We start from the raw sequence: 22,466 nt of genomic DNA on the forward strand, positions 1-22,466 counted from the left end.
TGGGGTCTGGGACAGGAGCAGGTCTGAATTAAGGGTCCTGCAACATTGCCCGGGGCTGTCTCTGTGGGGATTGCTTTAAGGGCCAGGGGATAGGCAGAGACGGCAGGGGCACAAGACCCCTGGCCTGGCCCTGACCCGTCATGACTCTGATGGCAGGAACACTGTAAGTGGCTGGACATAGCTGGCCGGCCTGGTCAAAGTTCAACGCAAAGTCCTATAAGCAGAGAGCTCCAGCCTCAGGAAGTGGTCGAGGTTAGCGTGCAGTGAGGGGTGTTGGTATTTCATAATGGTTTGGCACGTTTGCTGAGTGATTCTGGCTGTCTGCCCAGCTCTGAGTTTCCTGTTCATAGCTCCCCAGATGTGTCACTGCAGAGGGATTAAAGCCCTCTGAGGCTCTGACACAGGCATCCCCAAGACCCCACTTTCTCCTTCCTTTGAACCTCCGCGCCAGCTGGGGTGTCTGACAAGATGTGAGCTGTCACTCTTGTGTGGCACAGACTCAACCCAGAGCTCTTTCAGAAAAGGAAAAAAAGAATTAACAACTCTATCCAGGACTGACTTCTAACACACTTTTTGTCTGTAATTACCAGCACCAACTCAGCAGGCTTCATTTGGGAAAAGAAACCGTGCCGGATCACCTCTAGAGCTACCACCTCCTAGGAGGCCAGCCCGTTCCCAAATGCCCCAAGGATGAACAACGGAGACAGTAAGTTGGTTAATTGCACTACAGGTTTTTTGTTTCTGTATTTTTTCCCTCCCGTTTTTGGTTTGCTTACACATTGATGAGATATTTAGGAGGGAGAAATGGTATCTGATAAAAGTTAATGTTGTCTTGTTAATTGAAATAAGATTTTAAGGATTTCTTGGCGTTAATGTGGCTCTGAGGCACACTTAACCTTAGATGTGTGTGTGAGCCATGTTAAGACATCACCTATGATTGCCTATGTTTGATTCTATAGAAGATTAATTATGAAGTATATGGGAAATATATTTTAGAACTGCATGCTGCTTATAAACCGTAAACAGTTATATGATTTGTGGTAAGTGGTAAGGTTTGTTTAGTGGACATTGCAAATAAAGTCCTTTCATAATGCTGTTGATGATGTTAGAATTAAGACTTATTTTATCATTTTCCATTAAGCTTCTACAGTTTTAGAGAGTCATAATCTCACTCAATGTTTGACTGAGGCACTGCATTATTTTTTAACAGACTTCCACTGGTTGCATTTAAAGTTACATTGCATTATATTGGCAAGACTTGCATACGCTTCCCTCAATAAGGGCTTCAGATGTCATTTTAAAAGCATGAGCATTTTTTCCCCCGGAGGCTTTGCAAATGTTGCATCTACAGCTATAGAGAAGACTATGCAATCTCAGAGGGGATCAGAAACATTGCCCTGTATTTCTTATTTGATGCCCTTAGATTTACATAATTCTTATTAATTAGGGTTGTTGTGCGCATGAATAAGAAGAAAATGGGACAGAATTTGAAAGATTAAAGACAGGAAATAAAACAAAAAGGGGAACAAAATGACATTTACTATTGAATTCATTGTATAACTCCTTACTGCTCTTATGCAAAATCGAGTTTTGGGCTGAGTTTGTGAGGATGTGAGGAGCTGGGAGGTGGGCAAGGATGCTCCGCTAGTGACCAACCGGTTTGGTGAGTCACAGTGTCCACCCAAGAGGCAACTTGGAGAACAGCATGTACATTAGATGCTGAGGACTTGTGTTTACTGTAAATGTGTTGATCCACTAGGAAAAGGAAGAAGACAAGGTTGCCCAGAAAGGGCTAGGAATACTTCTTGACATCAATGTGATCTTCCTAATAGTGGTGATGAGTTTAGAAAAATCCTTATGGTCTTTCTCAAGATAACATGCGGTTGTTAATCTTTGAACCCACAAACACTTTTGGGCACAAGCCGGTTAGTTTACTTAGGAGAAAAACTTGACAGGTGTGGTTAAGGGATGGTAAGATCCACTTCTAAAATATGTCCTTTAAACACTCACACAAATAGCACATGCTCGTTGTCAAAAATAACGTTTTAAAAAGAATACATATAGACAATTTTAAGTGATGAAAAACAAAAACCCATCACTGTGAGATCAACACTATTAACATTTTGGTGGGTATATTTGTCTCTGAATATATTTACCTTTTGAAGAAACATCTTGTACTCTAGATGCTATTTTATTACCTGCTTTTGCTTCTCAGTGATTATTGTGAACATCTTGCCACAACAATGGATTTCCTTTTACAAAGCTTTTTAATTGCATTGCATAATTTATTAAGTCCTGTTGGCAGATGTAATTGCTTTTCTATTATTAACAATACTAAAACTGACATCCTTGCAGCTAGACCTTTGCATCTCTTCATGAGTTTTCCTTGGGATAATTCCCCAGAGGTGGAATTGTGGGCTCAAAGGGCCTGAACATTTTTAAACGTCTAAATCCCTGCTGCTAAATTAATCCAAGGATAGTGTTTTTAATTCATATGGCCACCAGCACTGTATGAATACCATTTTACAACACCCCCACCAGCACTGCGTTTTATCATTTTTTTAAAAAGTATGCTAATCTGATAATTGGCCAAGGAAATTTTGTTGTCTTAATTTACCTTCAGGAAATTTGCAAAACCTTCTGGTGTCCTATTCTGTCTGTTTGGTTTCAGCTTCTTATCTTTTTTGGTTATTCATTGCCAAAGCAGTCACCTCTTACCGTAACTTCTGCCAACCTAACTTCTGAGGACTTTGACCTCAGTTGATGTCTCTCAGAAAGTCTGCTGAGAGTGTGGAGGAATCAGATGCTTTTGCTTTGACTGTTTTCTGATTGAATAATCTGCAACAAACCTCAGTATTTATGATTTTATCTCCTTTTAGCTATAAAATTCAGAAAGAAGGCCTGTCCCATCCACCTCACAAGATGGTACTGTGAATAGAAAGAGACAAGATCAAGGAAAGCTTTTTGAATAGAAAAAAAGGAAAAACGCAAAATGGTGTTATTACTATTGTTGTTGCTATACAGTTTAGTTATAGTCTCACCTTTTAAAATATATAGTTTCTGGAGAGTTGCATGCAGAAATTTTGACATTACCTTTTAATTCTAAACTTGGAAAGTGTGTGTGTGCACATGTGACAACATACGTCTATATTTCTTTGGTACTGAATAATAATAATAATAATGATAGTTTATACTTACTAGAACATTTACTATGTGTGAGTCCTGGTTCTAAGTACCTCACATATGAAGTAATCATTATTATCTTATTTTGCAGATTAGGAAGCTGAGGCACAGAGAAGTGCTTTGCCTAGAGTTATACTGGTAGTTAGTTAAGTTAGTTAGTAAAGACCCGGAATTCATGATACAGACAGCTTCACTCTGGAGCCCAGGGGTTGGGGAGGGTAGGTCTGACTGAACTTTAGAGATAATGACACGTGGTTTGGGGGCCACTGGTGATGTCTGTGCTGCTCACTTGTGTATATAGTTACCATTTATTGAGTCCTCCACAAAAGAATATGAACTATGCTGGGTTTTGACATTTATTGTATCCAATCTTTCTCACAAACTTGTGAGGTTGGTATTATTACAGCTCTAGGGCTAGACAAGCTGATACCCTGAGAGGTTCATTAAGTTGCCCAAAGCTAGTGATGAGTGACCCATTGATCTGCACCAAGTTTATCTGGCTTCCAACCCGTGTGTCACACTGGCCTGGACAACTGAGTGTTCGTGCACTTGGTTCTTCCATCCAAAGGTTCTGAGAGTCCAGTTCTGCTGCACTGAAACGGGTTGAGCCTAGAAACTCAGCCAAGACACGCCCTCACGTGGGGGTTAGGCGGGGTGCAGCCTTAGTCTCTGCATGTATGTGGGCCAATGTGAAATGCTACCTGGATTCAAGTTTCAGGCCAGATCCCTCTTGGCGGGACCATTCAATTGGTCACATCAGCCTAGACATAATGGATGTTTAAAATATTGGGAGACACTTTCCTTATACTTCCTATCCATTGCACCCACAAATCTTCACCAAGAAAGTCTGGAGAATGTCCGCAAGGAGGCTGGGATAGAGTGGGGTGAGTGTTAGCTTGGGAGTGAAGGGCAGCTCTGTTTCCTCCCATCTTCTCTTTGCTCAGTTGTTCCTTGTATAAAATGAGGATAAGAATATAATTTAAAATGGAATTTTACTTTAAAAAGTTTTCCATGAGATTTTGGAATTTTTAAATTTTTTGAGTGGATGACACATCATTTATAAAACTGCTTGGTATTGGCACAAGTGCAGGGACACAGACCAGTGGAACAGAACAGAAAATGCAAATATAAAACCATCCTCATATAGCCATCTAATCTTTGACAAAGCAGACAAAAACATACTCTGGGGAAAAGAATCCTTATTCAATAAATGGTGCTGGGAAAACTGGATAGCCACATGTAGAGACTGAAACAGGACCCACAGCTTTCACCTCTCACAAAAATCAAATCATGGTGGATAACAGGCTTAAACCTTAGGTGTGAAACGATTAGAATTCTAGAAGAAAATGTAGGAAAGGCTCTCACAGACATTGGCCTAGGCAAAGAATGAATGGATAACAACTTGAAAAGTTCTTCAGTACAGTCTCCTTCTCTTCCCTTTTCTGAGATTCCTGTTTCCCTGTTCCTCCCCAAAAGGTAACTCTTGTTCGTAGTTTCTAGCATTTTCTTTCACACTCATGGTGCACACTGTTCTGTGCCTTGTTCCATATCAGCATGTAAGGAGCTGGGTTTTCAACCTTTTGGTGGACATTTGTTTGCAATCTTTTGCTCTTTCAACCAATGTTGCAATGACTAACAGGCTGCCTGTGTCATTTTGCAGAAATGTTGGCAAGTTGTTGGCTAAATTCCTGGAAGTAGAATTGCCAGGTCAGAGGCCAGGTACTTTTGCATTTTTGTTCTATATTTTAGAATTGCTCCCCCTGCCCCACCAGGTTATGCCAGTTACCAGCCCCACCAGGAACGTTTGAGAGAATGTTCCCTCACCTACCTGTCAGCCAGCAAGCTGGGTTTTATGAAACTTTAGTAGTCTTAAAAGGGAAAGTAGTCAACTCAGTGTGTTTTCTAAATTTTCCTACCTCATATCATGACTGAGGTTGGGCATCTATGCAAGTGGTTTGAACCATTTGTGATCATAACTTTTATTCATTTAACGATTATTTTTTGAGGTCTTGCTGTGTGTCCAGCCATGGGATGCAAGGGTCACACAAAATAGCCAGGTTGCTGCACAAATCAACACACGCTGTGAGTCGCACCATGAAAGAGACAGACAGTGACTAAGGACCTAAGGGCCACTCCTCCAGGGGAAGGGATGAGGGGGAGCCGGACAGGCAGAGGGCAGAGGGCGCAGGCATAAAAGCCCTGTGTGAGGAGCAGAGAGAGAAGGCCTATGTGTGGCTGGCAAGGCGGTTGGCGGGGAGGGGCTCGAGGTGAGCTGGAGACAGAGGCAGGGGCCAGAGAACTGTGGGCATTTGGGGCTGGGGTGAGGAAGTTGGATTTTATCGTGAGTTTCAGATAGATTTTTGGTCATGGGCTGAGAAGATGATGCCAAGGTCTGTAGACGCTTACCTTGTAGAATGCCTACCTGGATGCTATCAGGGAGGCCTGGGTCCTTGCACAAGCACCCGTTGGACTTTGTTGTGTTTGCCACCAGAGGCCACGACAGGGGTGATATTGCATATAGAGCTGGCACCCAGGTCACTGCATCTCTTGCCTAGCCCTGTCCTCGGTGTGAGACAAGTGACAAAACCGTTGCTTAAATATGGCCACGGGGACATTTTACAAAAATACATTCTACCCTCTCCCAGAAATAAAACTCAGATTACAGAGGGCTTTCTTGTTCATTCCCTCGTGTGTTACTCAACTGGCCTGCTGGGTGCTGGGGAGTCCTCCGGGGTTGGATGCTCAGGAGAGAGCTGCAAGTGAAGCTTCTCTTATGTCCTTTTCTCCAGCTGTGGGTAGGGTTGTCTTTTCAACTTTAGAGGTGGAGAATGCAGAGCTTTCCTTGGGACCACTGGGTGGGCAAAGAGTACCACTGGAACCGTGCCCCCTCCCCACCAACTCGGAGCCACAGCTCCCTGTGCTTCAAAATGCAGCAAGATTCCTAGAGCCTATCATCCGGGGAAGACACTGAGAAGAGGATCTCTCTCTACTACATGTCGTCTTTCACGCTGGCCCCTCTGGTTCCATGACCGCGGGATGGCTTTGCTCAGAAGGCTGAATGTTGGCAGGGTTCTGGGGGAGGGGTGCCCCCTGGGCCACAGCCTGGGGTTCCTGGTGGCTCTGAGTCCAGAGGTACTTGCACCTTGTGGGGAAACACAGAGAACCGAGACAAAATATTATTGATCAGACACTTAGGCTTATCTTTCAGGCAAAATTGTCATACATGGTTAGTTGTGACCAGGGCAGAGTGGGGGTTATTGTGTGTGTGTGTATCTGTCTGTGCGCGCGCTGGGGCAGGTGTCTGGGAAGAAGGTCTCAGGAACTGCCGGCCCTGAGGAGGCACTCACGGATCAGGTTTCCGTGGACGCAGGAACATCCAGGCAGGAGGTGGGAAGACTGCAAGCTCAGCTAATGCTTCAGTGGGCTTTGCCTCCTGGTCCAGGGCAAAGAGGCAGGGTTTGCTTCTGAAAAGAAGGGATTCCACAGGCGAATTCCAGGTGGTCAACCCAGACAGAATTGCCCCAATCAGATGTGACCTGGAATGGATGTTGTCGTGTGATAGTGCCAGGTAAAAGAGGCAGCCAAAGGAATATTTCCAATAGAAAAGTCTGGAAATATATTTATAAAACTTGAAATGTGTCTGTGCTAATTATAATTGAATAAATATTTTATTCAATTGTTAAGCTTTTGGTTTTCCTAAATCTGTGTATAATAGACTGAATGCTCGTGTCCCCCCAAGTTTTTTTGTTGAAACCTAATCCCTATGTGATGATTTTAGGAGGTGGGGCCTTTAGAAGATGATTAAAGTGTGGGGGTGGCGCTTTCATGAATGGGAGTAACACCCTTTGCAGAGGCCAGAGAACCAGCCAGCTCTTTCTCTGCTGTGTGAAGATATAAGAAGTCAGCCGTCTGCAATCCAGGACGTGGGCCCTTACCAGACACCACATCTGCTGCACCTTGATGTTGGACTTCCAGTCTCCAGAACTGTGAGAAATAAATTGTCAGAGCCACCCGGTCTATGGCAATTTGTTCTAGCAGCCCAAGACAGGACACTATGTTCAATCCATCCATGACAGTGGTATGACTAGCTTTAAAGATCAAAATTTCAGTAAGGATTTAAACAATTTTTATGTCTGACTATTTTCTGAATCAATGAATGAAAGAATGAGACATTGCTGTAGAACTAGGTGACACTGTGTTTGTGTCATTTGTGGAAGTGTGACTTCTTTTATCATTTGAGGGGAAAGTACTGGAAGAGAAGATGCTTAAACGTTACCCCCCGTCTTTTTTCTAAAGATGCTAAACCTCTTAAGGAGGAGTCTCTTCTTGTTCAAGGTAAGCGGGTTGCTCTTGGTGACTGGAGCTGGTCAGTCCTTTACGCCAATAATGTCTTCCAACATGGGCCACAGAACCCGCACATTCCAAAGCCGTGATTGTGACCCCTAGAGATTGATGTGGCTTCCCTAATTCTATTCCTGGAGTTAGTGAGAGGGTAGAACTTTACTGGAAATCCTGGAGCAACTATTCTTAGACTTTTCATTGCCTGTGATTTTATTTTCTGGCCTCTTGATCTCTCTTGCTCTGGTCTAGGCCAATGAGTGGCCGTCTAGTCTTGGGGGTTGTAGCAACAGCACTCAGCCTCCCTGCACAGGTACCCACCTCGCCTGGCCGTTCCGGGACCAGCCAGGATCAGCAGTCATCCATCTCCTCCCTGCAAAGTCTGGGAGCTTTTCAGACATTGTCTGTGTTCCTGACACAGGTTTTATTGTTGTCTATTTGTTTCTAAGAAAACTGAGGCTATTAGGAGAGTTTCTTCAGGTCGTAGCAAATAAATAAGAGTCCGGATTTGAACATGCATCTGTGGGACTCCCAAACCACTTTAAGTGTCATTATGCTGAAATAACAAGTGGATCTGAATATAGGAAACACTAGTTTATAGATAGTTCTTTGTAAGATGTCATTAAAATCATTGTGTATGTCTGGGCGCTGAAGTTTTTCCTAGTCCATTCACATCAAGCATATGATTCAGCCTCTCTTCCTGCACCTCTAAGAGGTGTTATCCACACTGACATGTGGTATCTGTAAACTAGTTTTAAAAAAGGTACTATATGAAAGTGTAATTTTTTAGCCTCTGAAATGGTCTGTAGATAATTTTTAAGCCAAAATCAATACAAATGGTACATAACAATAAAGTACAAATTCAAGTACAAAGGAACTCGGTAGATATTTCTGTGAAATAAACAGATTCTGCTTGAAGCGTGTGTGTGTGGGGAAACCTGGTTTCATAAATAGTATCCTCTGTCTGTTAAGTGTTATAAATCAGTCCTATTATCTCATTCACAAGGATGTAGCAGAGAAGCAGACATAGATCCCAGGATAACAGGTATATTTTATGTTGGATCAGGCTAACTAACATTAAAAATGTGTCTCTGGCAACTGAAAAAAAAAAAAAAGAATCTAAAAACCATATGCAAAGATTCACAGGTTTTCTTTCCTGGAGCAAAAATATGTGATTATAGTCCGTGGTGACAGATTATGTACTGAAACTTGGTTGATTTGAAAAATCTCATGTGAACTTGCTATGATGACCTCTTTGAATAAATTTCTCTCATGGTTTAGGCATTTCTCTATATTAGCACAGTGGGTTCCTGAGCTGACTCACAGGGAGAAGGGGAGGTCTCATTGCTGCTATTGTAATAATGTGGGAAATTACACTCACCGTGCTTGGATGTTTGTCATCAACCTCAGACTCTGAGATTTATTTAACTGCGAGATCTGTGAGATCAGAATTCTAAACTTTTCCCCCCTCAATTGAAATGTTTAAAAAAGTCAATAAGGTAATATGCCTTAATGTATAGAAATCAGGCTCATAGAAAAGTGGAGAATGTCAGCGGTTGGAGGTAAAGGCAAACACTTCCTTTAGTCTGGAACTGATGTCCAGATGGTTAATTATTGTTCTAGGGAAACCTGACATGTGGGAATAAGTCCATGGAGTTGAGCTCTCATTTTTAGCCTCACCTAAGTCTGCTGGATCGGTGTTGAAAATGGGTGTTGCTACCTTAATGAACCGACTGAGTTACATGCAAAGAGGACAAACATCAGCTGAATATCATCACTCTCTGGGACATAGGCCAGTGGTTGTCAAGCCTGGTTGCATATTGGAATCACTTGGGGAGCCTTGAAAATACTGATTCCCGGACCCCACCCCCAGAGGTTCTGATGTGATGGGTCTGAATGCAAGCCTGGGTTTTTAAAACTCCCCAGGTGATTATCCACGCAGTTAGTATAATGTGGGTTGAGACCATTGAGCAAAGAAGTAGACAGCCATCAAGTGAGCAAATTACCCAAGTACACAAGAAGAAGCTGGCTAGACCAAGGCTGTTCACAGTCACTGCCAAATCCTGCCTCCTGGGGGAATTTGGGCCTATTTTCCCAGAAAGCTTTGTCACTGGAATTTATCAAAAGCTCTTTACTTAATAGTGTGCTTTCAACTTTTTAAGGCACTGTGGACGTAAGTAGTGTAAACATAGCCACTTTTGTTCATTTGGCAAATATTTAAATATCTGCTCTGTTCAGGCTATAGTCAATCAGAAATAGAGCCTACCTTTGAGCATCTTAACTGGGCAGCAGGGAAGAGAACTTAACCAGTACAAAGTAGGGGTGGCCAAGTGACATCAGAAGGGGAGATGGAGAACCGCAAGGTTTCGGAGGAGGGGAGAGAATTGCCGGTTTCTCCCAGTTGGAGAGGTGGGAAAATCCCAGGGCACCCTTGGAAAGGAGTGATGCAGTATTTAGGATGGATCTCGAAGTGGGAGAAGTTGGGGGAGAAGGTTGGTATTCTGGGTACTCTACCCAGAATCTGCACAAGCAAGGTGAGAGGTAGAGATTAGGAGAACACGCACAGACACTGGTACGAAATAAGCATAGGTACATCAAGGGCAAGGAAAGAAACATGTTCCAAACAGGTGGGGGTCAAGGGAGATGGCGGGGGATCTGGAAGGCTAGGTCTGGGCTTTGTTCAGGAGGGGTGGGGAGCCCTGCATGGCAGGTTTGACACCCAAGGTTGAAGCAAAGGGCAAGTAGGGGCTTGCTCAGCACTACTTATCCGGCTAATCTGGATTATTTAGAAGAAAATTGTGTTTGTGTCCCACTGTCTGTTTTAACAAGGTGGAAAAGAAGCCCACGTTGGTGGTACACTTCCAGCATCGTCAGCTTTGCATTGAAAAGGGAGGGGAATTACGTTAGCATGGTGCAGACTTTCCCATTGCATTGCAGCCTTGGTCATTTCTCTCCTTTTCTCTAACTTCTAACACTTTCTTTGTTTCTCTTCAACCACCCTCCTGAGAAAGAAGTTTAAGAGCTTTTCTTCCCCTGCTTGCAACATAATGTTGGTGTTGCAAGTAATAACAGTGAAACCCGGAAGACAGAAAGAAAAACATATGCCTGTTAAGAGGTTGGAGCGTTAGTACAGTATTAACACTTTCTGGCCGCATTGGCACTTAAGTAAATATTGTAATTACTTTTTTTTTTCCTTCTCAAAATATAAAGATAAAATTTAAGGGTCAGGCAGATTTTGGCATAAATGGCTGACTTTTCTGCAAATGACATTTCTGGGTTACTTTCATTGCATCTAATTGCTGTTCAATGTATTCTGAGAATTTTATTCATACGAAAATTGTTAAATATTGCTGTGATTCAGCTCAAAATTAGAGTAGAGAGAGATCAACTTCCCTATAGTTGAGATCATTTTGTCTAAGTCTGATTTTAAATTATCAAAAAGTATTTATTGAGTGCTTTGCACTGTGTTAGAAATGTTAGAGGATATAAACAGCAGTAACGATAACAAAGGTAACAGGAAAGTCATCCATTGTCCTGAAAAACTCCCTTTTGGGTTCGCTGCTCCTTCCACTGGAGGAAATGGTGAAATCATGTTAGCAGACTTTCTATTCTTGGTCCTAGAGTTTTCTTTACAACTAAGCTAACATTTTCCTAGGTAAAATTTGCATGTCTCTGGTTTCTCAGTTCCGCTTCTTACTACTCTCACGTTAATTCATAATTCCATTGTGATTTGTGTTTGACTGAGTTTGAAAGAATCTAATAAAGGGGGAAGAAAAAAAATCACTTTTAAAAGGTAATGCTTAATTCAGCGTGTAAGTCTCAGACACATGACTAAGAAAATAAAATATTGAAAGGTCTTAGTTTTAACATCTTGGTTTTAAATATTGGGCAATATTGTCTCATACCTACACTTTTTCTCATCAAACCGCACGTCCAATCTGGGATTAGGAAGACATCCTTATTCCATTTATGGTACACCTGGAATCCTAGCACCTCCTCTGCCTATTTCTGGGGTGACCAAATAACAGCACAAAGCACCGACTAAGTGCCAGTCACCACCATCGGCACTTCATCTGTATTTACCATCCTGCAAGGTGGGCATTGTCATCCCCATGAACAGATGAGGGAAGTGAGACTGAAAAGGTCTACTGGACAGAGAAGGCCTGGAGGTCACCTCCGGCCTCTCCCGTCAGTGATTTAGTGACGTTTGTGGCATCTGCAGACATGGGCATGTATTGCTTAGCTGTCTCGTGACGTTATAAAATAAAATGGATGCAAATATTACTGTTTAGTTACTTCCAACTTCTCTGATCCTTAAGCAGCTGCCAACATTCCCACTTAGTTATTTCTGTACTCAAAGAGCTGTCATTGCATCTCCATCCTGTCTTCTGACATGTTCTTTCTTACTTACTTATTGAAGTGAATCTCAGTTTATTCCAAAGAAACTTTAGGCAGCTTGTTGCTTGCTTACATGTGGTCCAAGTCTGTATAGCCCCCTCAGGGATGTGTGCTAAGGATTTCTCAGAAACAGTATTTGCATGTGTGGGAACACCACTGAACAGAAAACATTGACTCTGTCCAGTCTTCTGAGCACTTGAGTTTCAAGCATTACCCTCATTTGTTAAGACCTTGGAAGAGTACCAAAGCTGTGACCTCCTAGGGGTTTTCCATCCAAATCAGTCCCCTGGCATGGTAAAGAATGTGTTATAAAATATCCAGAAAATAAATATATATATGCTATATACACACACACACACATATATGTTAATATATACAGTAACATAATAACAATATATATTTGGTCCGTGCCTCTGGTTTCTGGCACAGAACTAATTGCTTGGAATTTCCTGGGTGATTGAAGCATCTTTTGTTCTAATGAGGTGACCCTTGATGGGCTCCTGAGTCCCAGGAGTTGGTCCCAGAGAGACCAAGCCATGGTTAGAAACTTGGGGCTTTCAGCCCCATCCCCCCTCATCTGGGGAGAAGGGAGGGACTAGAGACTGAGTTAATAATCGGTCATATCTAAGTAATAAAGCCTCTGTAAAGATCCCTGGACTACAGGGTTCGGAGAGCCTTCTGGGTTGCTGAGCATGTGCAGGGCAGCCCACCCGGACAGGGCACAGAAACTCCACGTCCCTTCCCATGTGCCTTGCCTATGCATGACTCCATCTGGCTGATCATCTGGATCCTTTATCATAGTCTTTATTATATAACAAGCCAGTAAATATAAGTATTTCCCCGAGTTCTGTGAGCCGTCTAGCAAATTACCAAAACCTCAGGGTGTCGTAGGAGCCCTGATTCATAGCCAGCTAGCCAGATGTATAGGTGACAACCTGATGCTTGCAGCTGGTGTCTGAAGTGGGGAGCAGTCTTGCCCTTAACCTGAGCCCTCAACTGGAGTTATCACCAGGGTTGAACTGAATTGTAGGACACCCAGCTGGTGTTAGAGAATTGTTTGGTGGAGTAAAAACAGTCCCCCGTATCTGGTCATAGAAGTTTGTGGAGTGAGTATAGAAAAGGAAAAATAGTTGGTTTCTATCTATCTCACATATATTTTTAGATTGCTCAAAATAATTATACAACTCTGCAAAGTGCAAAGAAAACATTTAGGGGAGGATAATGGTAAAAGCTGTAACTTCATGTTGAAGTTAGGTGGTGCCTTTCTTTGAAGAACTCAAGCGTACTTCATTAGAACATAAGCTCCTTACTGCACTGCAAAAGTGTTTCTTTGTCCATGGAGGGTTTTCCCTCTCAAGACACTTGGTACTTCCTTGTGAAGTCAGGACATTTACTATGAAATCTAAATTGCACTTATTTTGGTCTGCTGAAAATTAGAAAATAAATGTGCGGTCAGTAGGTTATTGTTTTAAACTTAACTGCGTGAGATTAACTTCTGGAACTGATCTCTAATGACACAATTTCAGAATGCAATTGTAGCATTCATTTAAGCACCACACGTTTGGAAAGATGTACCTGGTGCCTGATGGCTTTCTCAGCCTAGCAGGGATATGGTTGGAAGAGTCTTAATGGAAAATTATATAACGAGTCCAGCCTGTTAGCTCTTGGTTATATAGGTAGATTTTCTTTTATTATGTTATTTTCAGTTTTACTGAGAAATAATTGACAAGTAAAAATTGTATATATTTAAGACATACAAAATGATGATTTGATATATATACACTGTGAAATGATTAGCACAATCAAGCTAATTAACACATTCATCACCTCACACAGTTACCTTTCTTGTGTGTGTGGCAAGATCACTTAATATTAACTCTCTTAGCAAATTTCAAGAACACAAGACAGAGTTTTCCCTCCTGCCTCCCCTGGCAAACACCATTCTACTCTCTGTAAATCATTCTCGTGGTCATTAATCCCCGGAACTCTGTGATGGCCCCTCTGGGAACTCAGATGGACAAAGGGTGCTGTTCTGAAATGGCTCAGTCTGAAAACCTCCCCCTGAGGTACCGCCTCAGTACGATTAAACCCAGTGCTTATTTGGTTAGATCAACCTGTGTCTCTCAGTGGTCTTTAAAATGAAAATATAATACTTCATCCTGGTTAGTATAGTGGTCAACAAAAGAAAAGAAAAAAGAAAAAATGTGAAAATAGTTCAGCATGAAAACTTTGAGGTGTGTGTTGTGTGAGTGTATGTATTACGTGAGTATGGGAGCGTTTATGTGTGTGGTGTGAATTTGTGTGTGGTGTGTGGTTTTTGTGTGTGTCAAGCAAGTGTACATTGTATGTTGTGTATGAGTGTTGTGTGTGTTGCGTGAGAGTGTGTTGTGTGTTTTGTGAGTGTTGTGTGTGTTGTGTGTTTTGTATTGTGTGTGTTGTGGTGTATTGTGTGTGAGTGCCCAGTGCTTGGCATACATCTTGCTAGGTACCTAGTAGACATTTGTTACATGCAGGAAAGGACATGATCTTGCCCCCATGAAGTTCATTGTTTAAACTCGCAGGTGCTTGTCAATTCCTTGAGTGTAAGACCTATTTGTGTTCATTCCTCTGTCCTTCCGCGTTGCACAGAGGGAGACAATGCTGGCATAAAGTTTAGGGGCTCAGATGGGAAAAATATATTGTGTAACTAAACACAATTTTGCTCTTAGGCACAGGCTTCCTGAAGCAGAAACTTATTTTTTTCCACGTTCACCTTCTCACATAATAAGTAACTCCCTTCTTTATTATATTTGCCTTTTATCATCTGTCCACACCCTGTAGAATGTTAAGCTCCACATTGGTAGCGATTTTGTCTGATGTTCCCAGACACACCCCGAGCACCTAGAACACTGCCTCGTATGTAGTATGCGCTCAGTAAAACTTGCTTAATGACTAAATGTAAGAATAAATAAAAACCTTGGTCCAAGTCAAGGTTTTTAGCCAAATGTAGGTATTATTATCTCTTTTACAGTGTACTCTCAAACTCAGTAAGTCTTGGCAAATAGGTTTTCAGGGTTTCTTCCTCTTGCTTCTCTCAGGCCCGAGCTTTGATAGAGACTCCTGCAGGGATTGCCTCTCAGCCTGGCATCACGGAGCTGGTCCTGGTGGGATGTCTCATCCTGCTTGGTCAGTGGCCATGCCCATCTTTGGGTCCTTGCTGCAGACTGGCCAGTGTGTGTCTGTTGTGGTGTCACCTGGGGTTTGGGGCATTAAGCCACCCAGTGCTGATAACCCTGGGCTTTGCCATTGCCTGTAGAGGTGAGGCCCTGAGACTCGGCCTCCTGGTTCCTCTCCAGGCCTCTTCCGTTCTTCTGGTCTTTTCAGCAACTTCATGTGCCCCCCCTTCGAGGCCGAGGAATTCTTGGCAGCTTCTACTGCTCTGCTGGAGGCAGCTCGGTCTCACTAAGCACTGCTTTTATTATTTATTTATTTATGAAACAGAGTCTCACTCTGTCACCTGGGCTAGAGTGCGGTGGCGTCAGCCTAGCTCACAGCAACCTCAAACTCCTGGGCTTAAGCAATCCTCCTGCCTCAGCCTCCCGAGTAGTTGGAACTACAGGCACATGCCATGATGCCCTGCTAATAGCGCTACTTTCTCGAGGGGATCACCTCTCCCAGGTCACTGCTGAGGGACGAGGCCACCAGCCCCACAACTCAGCTTCTATTCCTCCTTCCAGGCTTCACTGTAGAGCTGAGCTCTTGCTTTCTCTTTTCCTCTGCCCGTGGGGTCTTCCTTCTCGCCACGGGAAGGGCCCCCTGGCTGTATGGTAGGAAGATATTCACGGTCCTGCTCCAGCCCTGCTTACTCTGGGTTTATGGGTCCAGTCTTCCTCCATGACTCTTGGGATGTAAAGCCCAGTTTGGGGAGCTCACAAAATATCCCCTGTTCCTCTCAACAAAGCCTGGCGCATTTTTTCACCACATTTTAACATCTCTGAAATTAGGATGCATCTTGTAATAGATGATAGGTTCTCGTTACTTGGCAGCATTTTGTCTTTCCTAGTGCATATATTACAGCTAATGGCATGTTTGCATAGGCTATTATCTTGCTGTGGACTTAAACTCTCTCCTGGCGTTCAAATGCCTTCTTTGTTCTAGCCTTCATCTTCCTCCCTTCAAGGTGATGCCTTTTCTTCAAAAGTATGAAGCCACCAGGCAGCCATAAATAGCTAAAGAGTAACCTTTAAAGAATATACATTTGTTTCTTACATTCAAAACTATAAATCCCAGGACATCAGATCACTTTGAATCAATGCAAATGGGATTGGACCACCATAATGCAATAGACCAGCTTCCACACTATACCTTGAAGTGTAGCTAGAGACAAAGATGTGTCCATCTCACAGAGGCCTGGCCTTCTGGGAAGAAGAAAACATGCTGGGCAGTGAATAAGAATAGTGTGGCCTTTTGGCAGTTATAAGTTTATTTTCGGCTAACAAGTCAGAATTCCATTCCATGCATCTGTCTCATGAGAACATCGTGAGTACAAGACACGGAGCAGCCTGAATTGCTCAGTCTGTCTGTCTGAGACCCAGGCCCCAGGGATGAATCAGCCTGTAGGTTAAGGGCCATCTTGCAGGACACTTTGGGACTAACCAGATGTCCCATCTAGGAACAGTTTGACCTCAAACAGTGCCTTTCTTTTAAGACTTTCTATATTAAGGTCAGAATTTTCTGTGTCAGTTCTCTCGGTCTCTCTCTCATACACACACACACACACACACACACACACACACACACACACACACACACACACTCCAATACAGACATACACAATAATGAATGAGTGGATAGTAAGTAGAGAAGTGTCAAACCTTGCAATAACAACTGAATTTTTAAAAGTGTTGATTAATCAGAACCAGGGGCACTCAGGAGTTGGTGATTACAAGCCATAGGAGGTGGCAATGGCAGGTGCCAGGATCAGGTGCAGGTTGGCTTTGTTCAAGCAAAACACCATAGTCAGTATGCAGGAGTGCCTCCTGGAACGCTGGGCAAGGGCATAGCCAGGCTTCCAAGCAGGCTGGAAGGTTGTCTATCAGAGTCCAGACAAGTTACTCTTCATTTCTTGTCTCTGCTTCTGGCTTTTCTTGCTTCTCTGATATATATGAGGGAAAACATAGCCACTCTGTATCTCCCAAATAGAGTTCAAAGCTAAACAATACTTTCTTTGTTTCTACTCCATCTGCAACACATAGAAGTTAGCTCTGTGTATTTCAGCTTCAGTGCAAGATTCTTAGAAGAGAGAATGTGAATTCTCCAGCTTTGGGTCTAGCAAATACTCTTGGCCCCATCAGTCATGGCCAAAGGAGTCCTGTAGGCCCACACCTGTAGCCTGGTGGTGGGGGTCAGGAAAATCAGTTTACTTTCCTTAGGAAGAGAGGTGTGCTGAGTTGACATCAACCTAGCAAATGTCAACTCAAAGACATCTATATGAATGGTGAAAGATTGCATGCAGTGTATTCACTCTCTTTCCTTAAGGAGACATTACATTCCAGCCCAACATGTGTTGGTTCAAAGGATGATATAATACAGTGCTTAAGTTTTATCAACCAAAGACATTTTACTATAGATGCTATCCTTCTTATATGTGAAACTGTGTGTGTATGTTAATGGAAAAGTATTACAAAGCTCACTTTGAGAAGCAAGCTGAGCTTTCTTACAAATACATTTAACTTTTCTGGAATGAGGCTTTGCTAGAGTTTCATTCTTAAAACAAATGTGAGTAAATCAAATCAAAATTTACCATAAATATTAGTGGTAAATGAGAGGGCTAGGGGAAAGAGTTCTATCAATATGATACTTTACAAATATACAACAAGAAAACATTACAATTTAAAATAATGTACACTAACACAATGCTAAGAAAATATAGAAATATGGCTTCAGTGCCTCCTATGGGTCTTCCTTGGTTGACAGAGAGCAAAGTATGAGACTTGGAAGAGACTGCAAGGGAGAGGGCAAATAGGAGGGAGGAGAAAAGGGGAGAAAGGGATGCAAAGGAGAAGAGGGAAAGAAAAGGGGTTTATGGAGTGAGATCATCTAAGTACTTGGACGCCACCCTCACTATTCTCCAGGCAGGGAAAGGTTAGACAAGGATGGTGTAGGAGGTGGCAGGTGGCCACCCCTGTGGCTCTCCCAGCCGAGGGCTAGGGGGCCTCTGGGAGGCTCTGCCTTGGCTACCACACAGCTATCTGGAACCCATTGATTGTTTAGCATGTGCTGTCTTCTCTCTGCAGAACATCTTGGTAGGAACACCACAGCAGAGGATTTACGTTTGCAATCCCCTTCATCTGCCTCAAGAATCATTCTTAGCTTTCATCTGGCACACACAGTGTCTCATTTTCTCCTGGGTCATAGCTCTTGTTAATCTTGATAACCTTATTATTGTTTCTTGGACCAGGAGCTTTCCAAAGAAGTGAAGGGAGGAGTTTCTGGCATGGGTTGAGGGTCAAAGGTGTGTTCAGCAGTTGGAATATGCACTGTGGCACGTAGGCGAGACAAGGCAATACGAGGGTGTTTAAAAGGAGAAAGAAGCACAAAATGTTAAGCCCTTCCAGCCTTGTTGTGTTACTTAGTGCTGCGGGTGTCAGCTGACATGGTTGGCTGAAGACCCACCTTGTGGTCTTGGGTGTCATATTTCAAAGCAGGGCTTGCATTAATAAAGGCGAGGTCTAGTGTGAAAGCTCTAGTTACCTGTGCTTCAAAAGCAAAACTGGGGAAAGCTAAAAGGGTACGTAATGTACAATCTCGCAGGGGCCCAGCTATGACGAAAGACCTATCTTGTGTTGTCTGGGATACAATAAGACATGGCATTTGAAATGGTTCTCCCTAGAAGACTTATTGCTGCATAGGTCACAAACCACGGATAAGGAATGAAAGAAACAGCCAAGGGTGAACGAATAGACAATCAGGACAAGTCAAAGAAAATAGTATCTCTAACTCCAACCAGCCCCTTTGCTTTGAGGGATGAACTAGAAGGTGTAGATCAGAGGTTCCTAATTTCAACAGACTTTTAGTGCCCTTTTTCTTAACAAATATTTTATAATACCCCTTTATTATACTAAAAAGAAATTCATTGATAACATAACCTACCTACACATGATATTAAAAATTTAAATGTATTACCCTAACCATAATGTAAAGAAGAAATGGAACTTATTCCATATTCAGTTTCACGTGTACATGTGTAGACGTGACTAAACTAGAAGACACAAGGAAACTCAGATGCCTGCAGCTACACACAGAGAAATCTGTAAGGTGGCGGTTGCAAATGCAGAGGAAAATACAGTCTGTGTCTCAGTGGTGGAGATCCAAATGTCATGAGTGACTCTGCCACCAGTGATGTGATTTTTTTTTCCCCCGTGGTGAACACTTTTTCATAAACTTCCAGAAAAATATCAAGTTTGACTTCCCCTCAATTTACATGGTAGCTGCATTTCTGGAAACTTCTGCATATATTAAAACTGTATATAAAATACTTTTTGTTTATATGACAGAGTTAGACTCCAGACTCAGATTTGACCTATGTTCAGGTCTGGTGGGATATATGAGAGTTTTTTAAGGATAGGGGACAATTTGTTTTGCTGACGCACTGTCCTGGGCATTGCAGAATGTCTAGTAGCCCCAACTTCTGTTTACTAAATAAAGAACCCCCTCAAATATATATAGATAACCCAAAATACCCCCACCTATATCTAAAACTCCCTTAGGGCATGTTTTACGCCATGGAGAGCTACTATGTCATAGTCACAGAATTAGAAAGGTCCTTATGGATTTTCTAGGCTTGGTGGTTCCCCAGTATTGGTGTGAGGAGCAGTTGGCGGTTCTTTAAACATACAGATTCCTGTCCACTGTCTTTAGAGATTCTGCTCGGGTAGGGCTTTAGGTTGTCTGGAGACCCTGCTGCACAGCCAGGTATGAGCCCCACTGATCCAAGCCATCCTTCTACCAGATTCACCAGGTCCCTTTGCCGTATCTGGGGCCAGTGGTTGTCCAGCCTGTTTTGAAGAATATGTATTTCAGTGAATAGCATCATTAGTGCCAGTTCTCTTTCCAGCCCTTTAAATGCAGAGGCCCACTTCTCAGCCTAGCAGGAGCTCGGGCCCGTGGGTATGGCAGTCCTTGTTCCAGGTCTCCAGGACTTTGAAGTCCCATTGGCTGAGTCAGTTCCCCACTTACCTTCAGAAGGATCCAGGACAGCTAAGTTGTCCTAACATTAGCCCCTGCATATTCATGGACAGTGCACGGTAGGAGGAAACAAAGATAGCTGGGAAAACTATAACTGGCTGTGGAGAAGAGTGGTAGGAGAGAATAGGAAATATTATTAAATGGAAGAGATTGAAAATACTGAAAAGTACAAGGATTTTTAATGGGCAGAGGTAAATGACCCACTTATTCATTTAATAAGCATATAAAATGCATCTACCACATGCAAGACTTTATATTCAAGACAATAGTAATATAAAAGTGAATAAAACAGACCAAAACCCTACCCTCATGGAGCTTACATTCCAGTGGAAATTGACAGTTAACAAACAAGATCAAGATGTAATATATAATTTATTGCATATTAATTATAATTTATGTATAATATTACATATTATATATTAATTATATAATAAGTTGGATAGTGACACAAGCTAGGAAGCACCAATAGGGACTTCAAATAAGATGGGGGGTGTGCGCACACGTGTGTACAACAGTTAATGGTTTGGGAGGGAAGGAAGGAAATTTCTTTGGCAATAGTAATTAGGACTTTAATAGAGTAGGAGGAACAAGAAAGACATTGCAGTTATCAGGACAGGAAATGATTCAAGTTTGGTTAAAACATTTTAACAATGAAAAATAGAGAGAAACAGAACCACTTTGGCATGACAGTAATTAAATTTCTGAGTTTACGTAAAGAACATTGCAAAACTTCTCATTGCAAGCTGACCTTTTGTTTCCTTTAAGTCCTTTATTATCTTTGAGTACTGTTTCGATTCCAATTCTTGATAGTTCTTCACAATATTGACTAAGTTTTCTGTCCTGTCACACAGAGATCAAGTTATTCATTCATTTCACACTTGGTTACTTTAGACTTGAGTGTTTGTGCAGAAATACCATGATTTTTAAATGTGGTTTTGGTTGGTGTTTTTAGAATGAGGAATTTATCAGCTGTGGTGACTGGTGTATATTTTTATGGTCAGAAATACACTCTTTACCAGAAAACTCCCTATTTCAAAATGACTTCACTATGAGTTTATGACTAATAAAGCTACAGTAATATGTGCTTATTTGCATAGCATTATTAATCTAAAATACTGTCAAGTACACTAATCATCTGTAATTTTCTCAATAGCTTCCTGGCATAACTGGGTAAGTATATTATATTAATACCTATTTCATAGGTTCAAAGAACCTGAGTATATAACTACCCAAATGTAACTAATGTATGGCAAGTAATGATCATCTCTACCTTTGACAGTGCACCAAACAATGCTTAAATGCTTTTTAACTTATTCAGTCCTCAAAACAACCCAATAAGGTGGAGGTTATTAAAAACACTATTTTGTTATTGAGGCAACTGAGATGCAAGAGAAGTTAAGTGACTTGCTCAGTGCTGCACGGGTAGCATGTGGTAGAGCTGGGGTACATCTGGGGCGATCAGGCTCCAGTGCTCATGCTGGTAACCACCATACGGTATTTCCTCTAGTTCTAGAAAGCAAACCTCAAGCTCCCACATATAGTAGAGTGTTGGTTTTTTTTTACTTTACAAACAATGACAGTGGTCAAGGCAGAGCAGTGAAGAGCAGCAGTGTGAAGGGCAAAGACCATCACCTTTGGACAGTGAGTTGACTCCCAATTCAGTTATTTCACTCACCGAGTAGTCTTGGGCAGGTTCTTTAACCTCTCTGGAATGTCTGTTGCTATTTATAAAACAAAGGTAGCGATATCGTTCATGGTGTTATGAGCATTCCATGTGATGTCCTATTAAAGCGTCTAACTCACGGTCAGACACCCAGTAGGTGCCTGATACCTAGGCATTTCACTCCCACATAAGCTGTCAGTTAGGGAGCATGGGTCAGATGAGCAGTTAAGAAAGCTGTAGCAAAGCCAATTGGAAAGGGCAGGTGATTTTGTGCACTCTTTGGGGAATTCAGGGTAACATTTGTGCTACCTAAAACAGCAGTTAAAATCTCAATGATGGCTTGGGAGACAGTTCCTTATGGGTGAGGCTGATAGGGGCTGCTGCTCTGTGAAATGTCACTCTGAAGTCTGGGTAACTGGTGAAGCAGTTGGTGTTGAGCGTGACCCTTCTGCCTTCTCAGTCTGCCCTTCATCTTTGCTCCTGGGAAGATACTTCCGTGAACTACACAGGGGTCTCCACAGCACTGAACATCTTTACATAGAACAGAAGTTCTCAAACTTTTGGTTTAAGGGTTCCTTTACATTCCTAAAAATTATTGAGAACTTTAAAGAGCTTTTGTCTACATGGTTAGCTCTATTGATATTAACCATATTAGACA

General features: G+C 42.3%; 1 protein-coding gene across 1 annotated transcript in view; it reads left to right on the forward strand.

Annotated features, from left to right (window-relative positions):
- The first annotated feature begins 360 nt into the window (after positions 1-360).
- Positions 361-22,466, forward strand: part of IL1R1 (interleukin 1 receptor type 1) — a 74,811-nt gene continuing 52,705 nt past the window's right edge. Inside the window, exon 1 of the mRNA XM_045550310.1 lies at positions 361-706. The gene's annotated coding sequence lies outside the window, so the exon portion shown is untranslated. The remainder of the gene's footprint in view (positions 707-22,466) is intronic.

This window comes from Lemur catta, chromosome 4, assembly GCF_020740605.2.
Source record: "Lemur catta isolate mLemCat1 chromosome 4, mLemCat1.pri, whole genome shotgun sequence".
In the NCBI taxonomy this organism is placed as follows: Eukaryota; Metazoa; Chordata; class Mammalia; order Primates; family Lemuridae; genus Lemur; species Lemur catta.